The sequence below is a fragment of the Rana temporaria genome, chromosome 2, assembly GCF_905171775.1.
Source record: "Rana temporaria chromosome 2, aRanTem1.1, whole genome shotgun sequence".
In the NCBI taxonomy this organism is placed as follows: Eukaryota; Metazoa; Chordata; class Amphibia; order Anura; family Ranidae; genus Rana; species Rana temporaria.
Window position 1 is genome coordinate 128,781,983 of NC_053490.1, and position 12,123 is coordinate 128,794,105.

General features: G+C 44.0%; 1 protein-coding gene across 2 annotated transcripts in view; it reads left to right on the top strand.

Moving 5' to 3' along the window:
* The first annotated feature begins 2,374 nt into the window (after nt 1–2,374).
* The window catches only part of LOC120929486 (retinol dehydrogenase 16-like), a 47,588-nt gene continuing 37,839 nt past the window's right edge, over nt 2,375–12,123 (top strand). Inside the window, exon 1 of one of the 2 annotated variants that reach the window (XM_040340962.1) lies at nt 2,375–2,549. The gene's annotated coding sequence lies outside the window, so the exon portion shown is untranslated. Of the gene's footprint in view, nt 2,550–6,587; nt 7,197–12,123 lie in introns of those variants that run through there. The other variant, XM_040340961.1, reaches the window with a different exon arrangement.

Sequence of the window (12,123 nt, forward strand, 5' to 3'; positions counted from 1 at the left end):
GGCCTGTATGTATGTATATTTGTAAGGAAACAGCAAGCAACCAATAAAAAGTATGGATGAACACGAAGAAGTAAAAAAAAATACAAATGACAGTAAATATATAAACTTAAGCCCTGTACACACAATCGGTTTGTCCGATGAAAACAGACCGATGGACTGTGTGGGCCCCATCGGTTTGATTTCCATCGGTGAAAAAAAAATAGAACATGTTTTAAAAATGTTCTATGGATAAAAAAACGATAGAAAAATCCGATCGTCTGTATGGAACTTTATTGGTCAAAAATCCACGCATGCTCAGAATCAAGTCGACGCATGCTTGGAAGCATTGAACTTAATTTTTTTTCAGCTCGTCATAGTGTTGTACGTCACCGTGTTTGGTCACGATCGGATTTTTGACTGATGGTGTGTAGGCACGACTGATGAAAGTCAGCTTCATAGAATTTTGGACGAAAAAAACCATCGGACTAGATTTCATCAGATATCCGATCGTGTGTACGAGGCTTTAGTCTACTTTAAAACTTGACTGGGGTGAGAAACTTGGCGTTCACTTCCAATCACAATTTTGTTCTCAAGGGTCTCAGTGTGGGGCAGAAGTCAGTATTAGGTAGAACAGTGTACATAGGTCACTAGTAGGTAGGGCAGTGTACAGAGGTTAGTAGTAGGTATGACAGTGTACAGAGGTCAGTAGTAGGTAGGGCAGTTTACATAGGTCAGTAGTAGGTAGGGCAGCGTACAGAGGTCAGTAGGATGTAGAGCAGTGTACAGAGGTCAGTAGTAGGTAGGGCAGCATACAGGGGTCAGTAGTATGTAGAGCAGTGTATAGAGGTCAGTAGTTGGAAGGGAAGTGTACATAGGTTAGTAGTTGGTAGGGCAGTGTACAGAGGTCAGTAGTTGGTAGGGCAGTGTTCAGAGGTCTGTAGGATGTATTGCAGTGTACAGTAAGGCAGTGTTTCCCAACTCCAGTCCTCAAGGCACACCAACAGGTCATGTTTTCAGGATTTCCCTCAGATGAAACGGCTGTGGTAATTACTAAGGCAGTGAAACTGATCAAATCACCTGTGCAAAATAATGGAAAGCCTGAAAACATGACCTGTTGGTGTGCCTTGAGGACTGGAGTTGGGAAACACTGTAGTAAGGTGACCAGATTTTTAAAATGAAATCCGGGCACATATTTTTTCTTTACTAGTAATGGCGACAATCAGCAAATTTCTGCCCGTCGCCGCCCACCTCACAGCCTCTCAAGTCTTACTCTTCGGGCCCCGGCTACTACTGGATGGGGAGCGGAGGAAGATCACTCCGCCAGGGAAGGCAAGAAGATAGGCAGGTGGCTGGCCAGGATTTGAGCCAAGGCAGAATAACATGCGAGCGGAGCTGAATGGGCATGCGCCCGAAACTGAAGAAATATTCCCTCCGCTCTGACCAGCACATGATCATCAGAAAGGGGCACAGATAATGGGAAAAATACAACCCCCCTATGCTAGTAGGCATGGCGGAGCGGGGGTGTGTAATTCTAATTTTTTTTATTTTAATTCTGCACTGACTTTCTTTGAAATTAAATCTGGGGACAAAACCGGAGACAGACTTGGTCCGGGGACAGTGTCCTCAATCAGGGGACTGTCCCCTGAAACTGGGGATGTCTGGTCACCCTAGTGTACAGGGGTCAAAAGTTTAAAGGCAATGTGCAGATATCATTGGTATGTAGGGCAGTGTACAGGGGGCATTAGCATATAATGCAGAGGACAGGGGGTCAGAAAGGACTGGATCTGAGGTCCTGTCACAATAGTACCCTGGTCTTTATATACGACCCTTCTCACTTAGCCAAGAGCTACTCATTTTCTAAGGCCTTGTGGTTTCCTTGGTTTCTGCTGCTATCTCTGATTATTAATGCAGATGATTTAGCATTTGCAATTTACTGAATCTGCAATTTGTGAATCTATTACATATTACATATTATTTCGTAATGCCTTGTAAATAATCTCTATAAAACCTTTCTAGAAAATTTTTTTTTTTCATACTTCTAGTTTATAATTGATTTGGTAATGGCACTCAAACAACCATAAATGCCAGAAGTTAGTCACTAAAATTGATCTGATTGGCTTCCAGAAATTACTTGTTAAATTCAAAAGCATAGAGGCTTGCCATTCATAAGCATAATGAACCATTATGTCTTTATGTTCATTTTGCCATTGTTTCTACTATAGTAAGAACTTTTGAACTCCCTCAGAACCCTCTTTTACCACCAATATTACTATGGTATTCCGTGAATACAACACCCCTTCCGCGAAGAAATACTTCCTTGTATTTCCCTGGAGCTAAATTCCCAAACAGTTTCAAAGCAATGACCTCTTGTTTTAGCACTTCCCCTTGAAAGCATGTTTCCTTCCATTGCCTCAGTCATCGACCTAAGCAATTTTCATCACTTCATATACAAATCTATATAGAAACGTGCTACATATAAGGGCAACATGCTGAAAAAATTTAAATAATCAGGAGTACAGTAAGTGATGTATTCAAGACAGAAGACGGGAAGAGCTCTGTGTGTATTTAAGGTGTGTATTCAATTTTATTACATGACACTGTATTTTTACAGGCCTGCTTAATAAGGTTGTATAATGTGCAGTAACCCATAGAATCCAACCAGAATTCATGGTTCACTGATTATAGCCAATTGAAATTTGATTGGCCTTATTGGTCTTATTATGTTTGCAGTTTCAGTCCAAAGCATAATTTGTTTATAGCACTGTTTATATAAAAGAAGCCACTTTTTTACTTAACATTCTAGTATTTACTTAGAGGATGCTTCTCTGTAATACTTACAGCAAAATCGTTCAGATGTTTTTAAGACTTCAGCCTTTAACCTTTTATTGAAATGTGCAGGATACAATTGTAGTTGGTATGCACACACAGGGTTGTCTTAATGAGAGGGCACACCTGGGCACTGCCCAGGGGCCTCAGCTGCATGTGGGGCCCCTGCACATTCCCCAAAGCAGGGTGTAGAGGGGTCAGAGTGCTGGGGGGATATCTGGGGTGTAGAGGGGCCTGAGTGCTGGGGGGATATCTGGGGTGTAGAGGGGTCAGAGTGCTGGGGGATATCTGAGGTGTAGAGGGATCCGAGTGCTGGGGGGATATCTGGGGTGTAGAGGTGTCAGAGTGCAGGGGAGATATCTGGGGTGTAGAGGGGTCAGAGTGCTGGGGGGATATCTGGGTTGTAGTGGGGTCAGAGTGCTGGGGGGATATCTGGGATGTAGAGGGATCAGAGTGCTGGGGGGATATGTGGGATGTAGAGGGATCAGCGTGCTGGGGGATATCTGGGGTGTAGAGGGATCAGAGTGCAGGGGGGATATCTGGGGTTTAGAGGGATCAGAGTGCAGGGGGGATATCTGGGGTGTAGAGGGATCAGAGTGCAGGGGGGGGGATATGTGGGGTGTAGAGGGATCAGAGTGCTGGGGGGATATCTGGGGTGTAGAGGGATCAGAGTGCAGGGGGGATATCTGGGGTTTAGAGGGATCAGAGTGCAGGGGGGATATCTGGGATGTAGAGGGGTCAGAGTGCTGGGGGGATATCTGGTCTGTTTACCTGCGCTGTCTCCATTGTAGGGGCCCCAGTGCATTACTTTGCCCAGGGGCCTATGATGCGATTAAGACGGCCCTGTGCACACAAATCAGGTTTTACAGTACATGTAAATTGGTGAATGTGACATTCACACAAAACATTCACTGCGGGTGTATCTTCCTTGTGCATGTGTTTTAAATTAATTTGATTGCTTCACCTGCAGGGAAGGTTTGACGAATGTCATATTCACTGCTGCTTTATAAATATGTGCTATGTTCTAAAATAAAACTATGTCATTGTCACCTAAAAAAAATACCCACAGGGCTGTTACAAGTGTATATAGATAAATACTGCTGAACAGAATTGTGGGTGAAACAAAAAACGATTAAACTAAAACGTCTGCTTTTGTAAATGTACTTAGGATAAAAATAAAGTTGTCCTAGTCTATTGACAAGTATATAAATACACTTACAGACTTTATAGAATTCCTGTACTCAGCATACATAAGTACATGGATTATCATATCATGGCTACAGTATGCAGTATAGCATCTTTATGGTATCATATGTAGTTCCTTCATGATGCCTTATATCTAAACTTGGAGACCACTGGCTGGTGCTTTACCATCACTTTTGTGCTCTGGTGTCCCCAGAATTTTTCTGTGGTATGTTGCCTCTGAACACGATACCTGTTGTCCCCTGGCTTCAGTAGTGGAGACAAATACCAAACATTCCATGAATTTGATTAAACCTGTGCATTGCTAAGCTCCATCCCTTCCAGCCTTGATCACTTTTTACCCTGCATCCTCTTTCCCTGGACCATAATAAGCTCCAGATTTGCTTCCTCTCTCCCCAGTTTATGATCATCTCATCCTCAGCCTCTTTTCTCTTTACCCTGGTCCATTACTAGCTTCTGATTTGCACTGGCTTCCAGTGGAACACAATCAGCCGCCATTCTTTTGTCATATCATATACCTCACTAAAACAACATAATCAGGACATATACATCTGTACCATCCATATTTGTTTTTAACATTGTTATAAAACCTTTGCTTGCTTACAATAACAAAAAATATAATTTGAAACCGAGAAACGACTCAACTGCTTCAAGATGTGTTGGCTCAATAATAGAACAAAGCAAGAGACCAAAGAATAACAATAAATAATTAGCCACACAAGAAATGAATGAAGTTTCTTTCTTATGCCCCGTACACGCGATCAGAATTTCCGATGGAAAAAGTCCGATGGAACATGTTCTATATTTTTCCGATGGAATTCCGTTTGAATTCCGATGTGATTTGGCAGGGCAAAAGCCAGATCGTGTGTACGCTGCATGAGTCTGTAATGAAATCTATTCACTGATCAGTCATGGTTCACAACTTGATACCATTCTACTGCAGTTATTGTCTTCCCACACAATTTGCCATTACTATATTACAAAATGTATTGGGACGCCTGCCTTCACACGCACATGAACTTTAATGGCATCCCAGTCTTAGTCCATGGGGTTCAATATTGAGTTGGCCCACCCTTTGCAGCTATAACAGCTTCAACTCTTCTGGGAAGTCTGTCCACAAGGTTTAGGAGTGTGTCTATGGGAATGTTTGATCGTTCTTCCAGAAGAGCATTTGTGAGGTCAGGCACTGATGTGGACAAGAAGATCAGGCTCGCAGTCTCCATTCTAATTCATCCCACAGGTGTTTTATTGGGTTGAGGTGCAGGCCAACCACGTTCCCCCACTCCAAACTCGCTCATCCATGTCTTGATGGACCTTGCTATGTGCACTGTTGCAAATCATTTGGTGAAGGGGGGATTATGGTGTGGGGTTGTTTTTTCAGGGTTTGAACTTGGCCCCTTAGTTCCAGAAGTGCATTTGATCCCCATGACTAAGCTCTGGGAGGCAGAATGAAACGCATTAGGGCGTTGCCTGGCGGGAGCCCAGGCTAAGGTTGTCTCTCTCTTATCACAGCAGGACTCCATGGATGTGCGACACCAGGGATCTTTCCCCTCTTTCTTTCCACGGATGTGGACAAGAAGGCCTGGCTTGCGGTCTCCACTCTATTCCATCCCAAACATGTTCTATCGGTTGAATTCAGGACTCTGTGCAGGCCAGTCAAGTTCCTCCACCCCAAGCTCGTTCATTCATGTCTTTATGGACCTTGTTTGTGCACTGGTGCGCAGTCATGTTGGAACATTAAGTGACCATTCCTAAACTGTTCCCACTAAGTTGGGAGCATGAAATTGTCCAAAATGTCTTGGTATGTTGATGCTTTAAGAGTTCCCTTCGCTGGAATTAAGGGGCCAATCCCAACCCCTAAAAAACAACCCCACACCATAATTCCCCCCTCAACCAAATGATTTGGACTAGTGCACAAAGCAAGGTCCATAAAAACATGGCTGAGTGAGTTAAGGGTGGGAGAACTTGACTTCAACCCGATAGAAGAACCTTGTTGGGATGAATTAGAGGGGAGACTGCGAGCCAGGCCTTCTCATCCAACATCATTGCCTGATTTCTCAAATTTGCTTCTGGAAGAATGGTCAAACATTCCCATAGACAAACTCCTAAACCTTGTGGACAGCCTTCCCAGAAGAGTTGAAGCTGTTATATCTGCAAAGGGTGGGCCAACTCAATATTGAACCCTATAGACCAAGACTGGGATGCCATTAAAGTTTAAGTGCGTGGAAAGGCAAGTGTCCCAATACTTTTGGTAATATAGTGTATGTTGCTAGTGAATTCCATGCCAAATCAAGGTCTAAAACAGAAAAAAAAAATTCTGATCAGCTAGTCAGAGTTGGACTTACTGAAGATAAGCAGATGCACATTGTAGCGTGACCTTTCCTGAATATACAATTCTGTGCATATTATTGTTTTAGCACACATTTTCCATATTATTTTCTTCTTTCGTGACAAACTATTATTCATGTGCTCCTCAGCAGAGAATTGGATACAGACATCTCCTTTTTTAGAAGTCCCAACAAGCTTCCAATTTTCCATGGGATAAAATCTCCTTACACCCAATAAAAAAAGAGAACATTAAGCACGGTGGCATAGGGAAACAATCAGTGAGAGTTGGGTTATTTTGTTTTTGCTGCAACATAAGGATATCATTTCCTACACACTGGAGAATATAAGGCTCCTTTTTTATATGTTCATCCTTTTGTATTCTTGGATTAATCTAAAATAAAATTGGCATTCTGGGCAAAGTGCTCCCTTGTTTCCCTTTCTGAGGCATTTCCTGCTAACACAAAAGATCTTTGTCTTCACATAAACAGCTATGCACCTTTGCCAACCAGTTTGTGATCGGCATTACAATTCTATTCATCCTTGACATCTTAGACACATCTGGAGGCTCCATGCCCGGACTGACTCAATAGTAGTTACACCTAGAGCAATGGGTGATACGTTTATTCTGACTTTTTCTGCTCAGGCAGATGCTGGAAATCTCAGAACGGCTGTTTACTTGCTTAAAAGTAGAAAAGAACAAAGCTACATCATATTGGCACATGTCTCATAGATATATACTGTATGCCAGGTTTTAGGACAACGAGGACTATGAAAGCAGCAGGGCAATCTTTTCTATAGAATTACATTGAATATGTACAGAATTGTGACCTGCCACTTATTAAGGGTACAGACTTCTGGAGGTAAGAGTTGGCTTTATTTTTACATTTATTTTTACGTAAATGTCGTGTTTCATGTACTGTTTTCACGTGACTTACTATGTAACTTTGATGATTTTTTGCTTTGAAAAACAGTAACTTTTTTTTGTATGGATTTACTAAAGAAGTATATCATTTTCACTTTTAAACTGAATTTTCACTTATCATATTGAATGAGGTGAAAGTAAAAATTCAGTTTGCTAATAATACCTCATTGGGTGCTAGGAAATAAAAAAAAAAAAAAAAAAATTATATTTTTTTTCACTTTAACGTGATTGGATAATTAAAGACCTGGAACCTCATTCACCTACGAAAAAGGAAAGTTTCCATTTCAAAGATTAAATTCACTTAACTTAGTGAATGAGGCAAAGTTGTACCTTGTTTGATGTGAAGTTTCACTTTGCAAAGTGAAATTCTATTTAAAAGTGAATATGCTCTACTTAAAGCGGGGGTTCACCCAAAAAAAAAAAAATTTAAATTAGATCTAGCATACTGATGATACTAAGGACATTTATTTTCGGGAGGTCATTTTTTTTTCTCTGTACATACCTTTATATCCTGATTTTGTCCAGGGCTTCCGGGGTTCCGATGACTGCGGGACTGGGCGTTCCTATCCTTCGGTTCGATGATTGATGGCTTGTGAAACAGGTCCCCAGTCGCACAACGCGCGTCAACAGATTTCCGGAAAAAGCCGAGCTGCGAGTCGGCACTATACGGCGCCTGCGCAGTCAGCTCTACACGGCGGGCGCAGGCGCCGTATAGTGCCTATTCGCAGCTCGGCTATCTCCGGGAATCTGGTGATGTGTGTTGTGCGACAGGGGACCTGTTTCACAAGCCGTCAATCATTGAACCGAAGGATAGGAACGCCCAGTCCCGCAGTCATCGGAACCCTGAGGCTGGGATAGGAACGCCCAGTCCCAGAGTCATCAGAACGCAGAAGCCCTGGACAAAATCAGGATATAAAGGTATGTACAGAGAAAAAAAAAAATTACCTGCCAAAAGTAAATGTACTTAGTATGCTGGCTCTAATGTTAAAAATTAGTTTTTAGGGTGAACCTCCACTTTAATAAATTCACGACTGTATCATTGAGTTATATAACACAATTCCGCCTATTAATGCAGTAAACACTCAATAACAATACCCACAGTACAGTCAGATCAATGTACTGTAGTCAGATGATAACTAAAATGTTCGATAACTGGTTTCTATGGATTACTGGACTTTACGGTAAAATGTTTGGTATATGATAACAATGCTTTTTATATATGTAGTGCCTGTGTACTTTCAGTACAGGTGCTATGTCAAATTTAGTGGGATGAGAGAGTTATTTGCTCTCATCCATGTTGATTTGTTTAAATTTGGCTGTTGCCAGCCCTGAACTGTCGTGTGGATTGTTCTGTACTCCAGAGATGTAGTTCCATCTCTGGATGGCAGGTGGCGCCAGAGGGGTCCAGGCGGAGGCGCCCTTTCTCCAGCAGCCAATTAGAGGAGTGTTTCCCTCGCGGGGCATGCTGGGGGAGGGTATTTCTCATTTTTTCAGAGTTCTTTGCGGGTTCCTGGTTCCAGGTGCGGCACCCACCTTTAGGGTGTGCGCACATCACAGGCCCCGGCGATATGCGCACATCACAGGCCCCGGCGATATGGCCTACCAGGCCGGGGCGCACGTGCTACGCAGAGTTCCTGACTCTGGGCCCTCATGTCTCAGAGCAACTGATGCTGCCAAGGGACCCCAGTGACTTACTGGGTCCCCCACCTCTATTAAGAAGATCCCAAGCGAGTTGTGCTGTTCGGTGGGGAGTCGGTCTGAGGTGAACCCGGAGGCAGGTGATCCAATAGGGCTTAGACGAACCATCGGGGATCTGGGTGACCGGACACTGAATGGTTGTATGCTGCAAACTGTCAGTCGGTGGCCCCAAATATAACAAGTCTACCTGAGGAAGATTCAGGCGAAATTGTGTTTACTGGGAGGATTCGCTCTAACATCCATGTTCATGAGTATTGGGCCGGTGGCAGAGGCCCTTTACTAATCTTAATTTAACTAGAGCCAAGTCGGTGGCAGAGACTTGTTCCTTCCCAGCAGTTCCGAGTGACACCCTGGCTGCCAGGCCTGTGAGGGGGACCTGTCCAGGGGCACTATACCCACTCCGGCTGGAGTGGCGATGAAGCAAGACCAATCATTTGGAGGCAGGACTGCTTCTCTTATCCATAGCCTGAATCTGCAAAGTCCTCTCCTTTTCACCAGCCTGTCCTATCTATCTCAAGTTGACTGTTGGTCATGTTTGACCCAAAATAAAGGCACAGAAAACGTCAACTAATCGTCTGGACACTCTGTCATTGCTCTCGTCATCGTCATTACCCCTAGACACATCACAGAGGTAACACAACTATGCCGATCCCAAATCTAACCAGCGGCTCCTGAGGGGGTAGCGCTACACACACACACACATATATATATATATACAGTGAGGAAAATAAGTATTTGAACACCCTGCTATTTTGCAAGTTCTCCCACTTGGAAATCATGGAGGGGTCTGAAATTGTTATCGTAGGTGCATGTCCACTGTGAGAGACATAATCAAAAAAAATAATCCAAAAATCACAATGTATGATTTTTTTAACTATTTATTTGTATGATACAGCTGCAAATAAGTATTTGAACACCTGAGAAAATCAATGTTAATATTTGGTACAGTAGCCTTTGTTTGCAATTACAGAGGTCAAACGTTTCTTGTAGTTTTTCACCAGGTTTGCACACACTGGAGGAGGGATTTTGGCCCACTCCTCCACACAGATCTTCTCTAGATCAGTCAGGTTTCTGGGCTGTCGCTGAGAAACAGAGTTTGAGCTCCATCCAAAGATTCTCTATTGGGTTTAGGTCTGGAGACTGGCTAGGCCACGCCAGAACCTTGATATGCTTCTTACAGAGCCACTCCTTGGTTATCCTGGCTGTGTGCTTCGGGTCATTGTCATGTTGGAAGACCCAGCCTCGACCCATCTTCAAAGCTCTAACTGAGGGAAGGAGGTTGTTGCCCAAAATCTCGCAATACATGGCCCCGGTCATCCTCTCCTTAATACAGTGCAGTCGCCCTGTCCCATGTGCAGAAAAACACCCCCAAAGCATGATGCTACCACCCCCATGCTTCACAGTAGGGATGGTGTTCTTGGGATGGTACTCATCATTCTTCTTCCTCCAAACACGGTAAGTGGAATTATGACCAAAAAGTTCTATTTTGGTCTCATCTGACCACATGACTTTCTCCCATGACTCCTCTGGATCATCCAAATGGTCATTGGCAAACTTAAGACGGGCCTTGACATGTGCTGGTTTAAGCAGGGGAACCTTCCGTGCCATGCATGATTTCAAACCATGACGTCTTAGTGTATTACCAACAGTAACCTTGGAAACGGTGGTCCCAGCTCTTTTCAGGTCATTGACCAGCTCCTCCCGTGTAGTCCTGGGCTGATTTCTCACCTTTCTTGGGATCATTGAGACCCCACGAGGTGAGATTTTGCATGGAGCCCCAGTCCGAGGGAGATTGACAGTCATGTTTAGCTTCTTCCATTTTCTAATGATTGCTCCAACAGTGGACCTTTTTTCACCAAGCTGCTTGGCAATTTCCCCGTAGCCCTTTCCAGCCTTGTGGAGGTGTACAATTTTGTCTCTAGTGTCTTTGGACAGCTCTTTGGTCTTGGCCATGTTAGTAGTTGGATTCTTACTGATTGTATGGGGTGGACAGGTGTCTTTATGCAGCTAATGACCTCAAACAGGTGCATCTAATTTAGGATAATAAATGGAGTGGAGGTGGACATTTTAAAGGCAGACTAACAGGTCTTTGAGGGTCAGAATTCTAGCTGATAGACAGGTGTTCAAATACTTATTTGCAGCTGTATCATACAAATAAATAGTTAAAAAATCATAAATTGTGATTTCTGGATTTTTTTTTTTATTATTATGTCTCTTACAGTGGACATGCACCTACGATGACAATTTCAGACCCCTCCATGATTTCCAAGTGGGAGAACTTGCAAAATAGCAAGGTGTTCAAATACTTATTTTCCTCACTGTATATACAGCCCTCAAAATTTCCACTCGCCTACTAGCAGTTGGCGAGTGGATTTAAGCTGGGGGCGAGTGATGACAGGGCTGCATGACCAATCTCCCTCCAATCTGTGCCTACACTTAGAGTCCCAATGAGATTGGCGGCCGAAGAGGAAAGGTGCATGCTCGGGAAAAGTAGTCTGTTGAGCTGCGCACAGGCAGAGCAGTACACAGGTGCTCTCCTTACAATTCTCATTAAGCCATGGGACCTAACAGTATGACCTCTCTGAGCCTGCCCCCCTCCCCCGGGCCCCGACCAATGTAGCTGGAGAGCAGAAAGTAATGAGTGAGGTGGAGGATTGCAAAAATTACCATTCCGGTGCAGCGCTCACTGAAAGTTGCCCTGACATGAGAGTGGCAGCCTTCTAGTTTGTGCAGTTTTCTTCTCCTTGTGCTCTATGTAAGTGTCCAACAGTTTAGCCTGAGCACTGTGAACAGACTGGTCTCAATGTGTGCTGTACGCTGTCAGTGTGGGCTGTGCTATGGTGTCAATGGCTGTGCAGTTGTGTGGATCTCGGCGCTGGATTGTACTCCCTTCCGCTGTGCTGCAGCTCCTCTCCTCTCTGCCAGCCTGAATAAAAGGGGGAAGTGGGGACATGCAAGCGTGGAGCCGCACATACAGGCTCCTGATGATGAGATGAGAGAGAGGATGGATGGGAGTTGCAGAGGAGACAGCAAGAGAATAGGGAAGAGACCCAGTTCTAGTGCCCTGTCCCTCTGGTCTGCCCCCAGTGCCCTGTCCCTCTGGTCTGCCCCCAGTGCCCTGTCCCTCTGGTCTGCCCCCAGTGCCCTGTCCCATTTTGTTAAAGTTG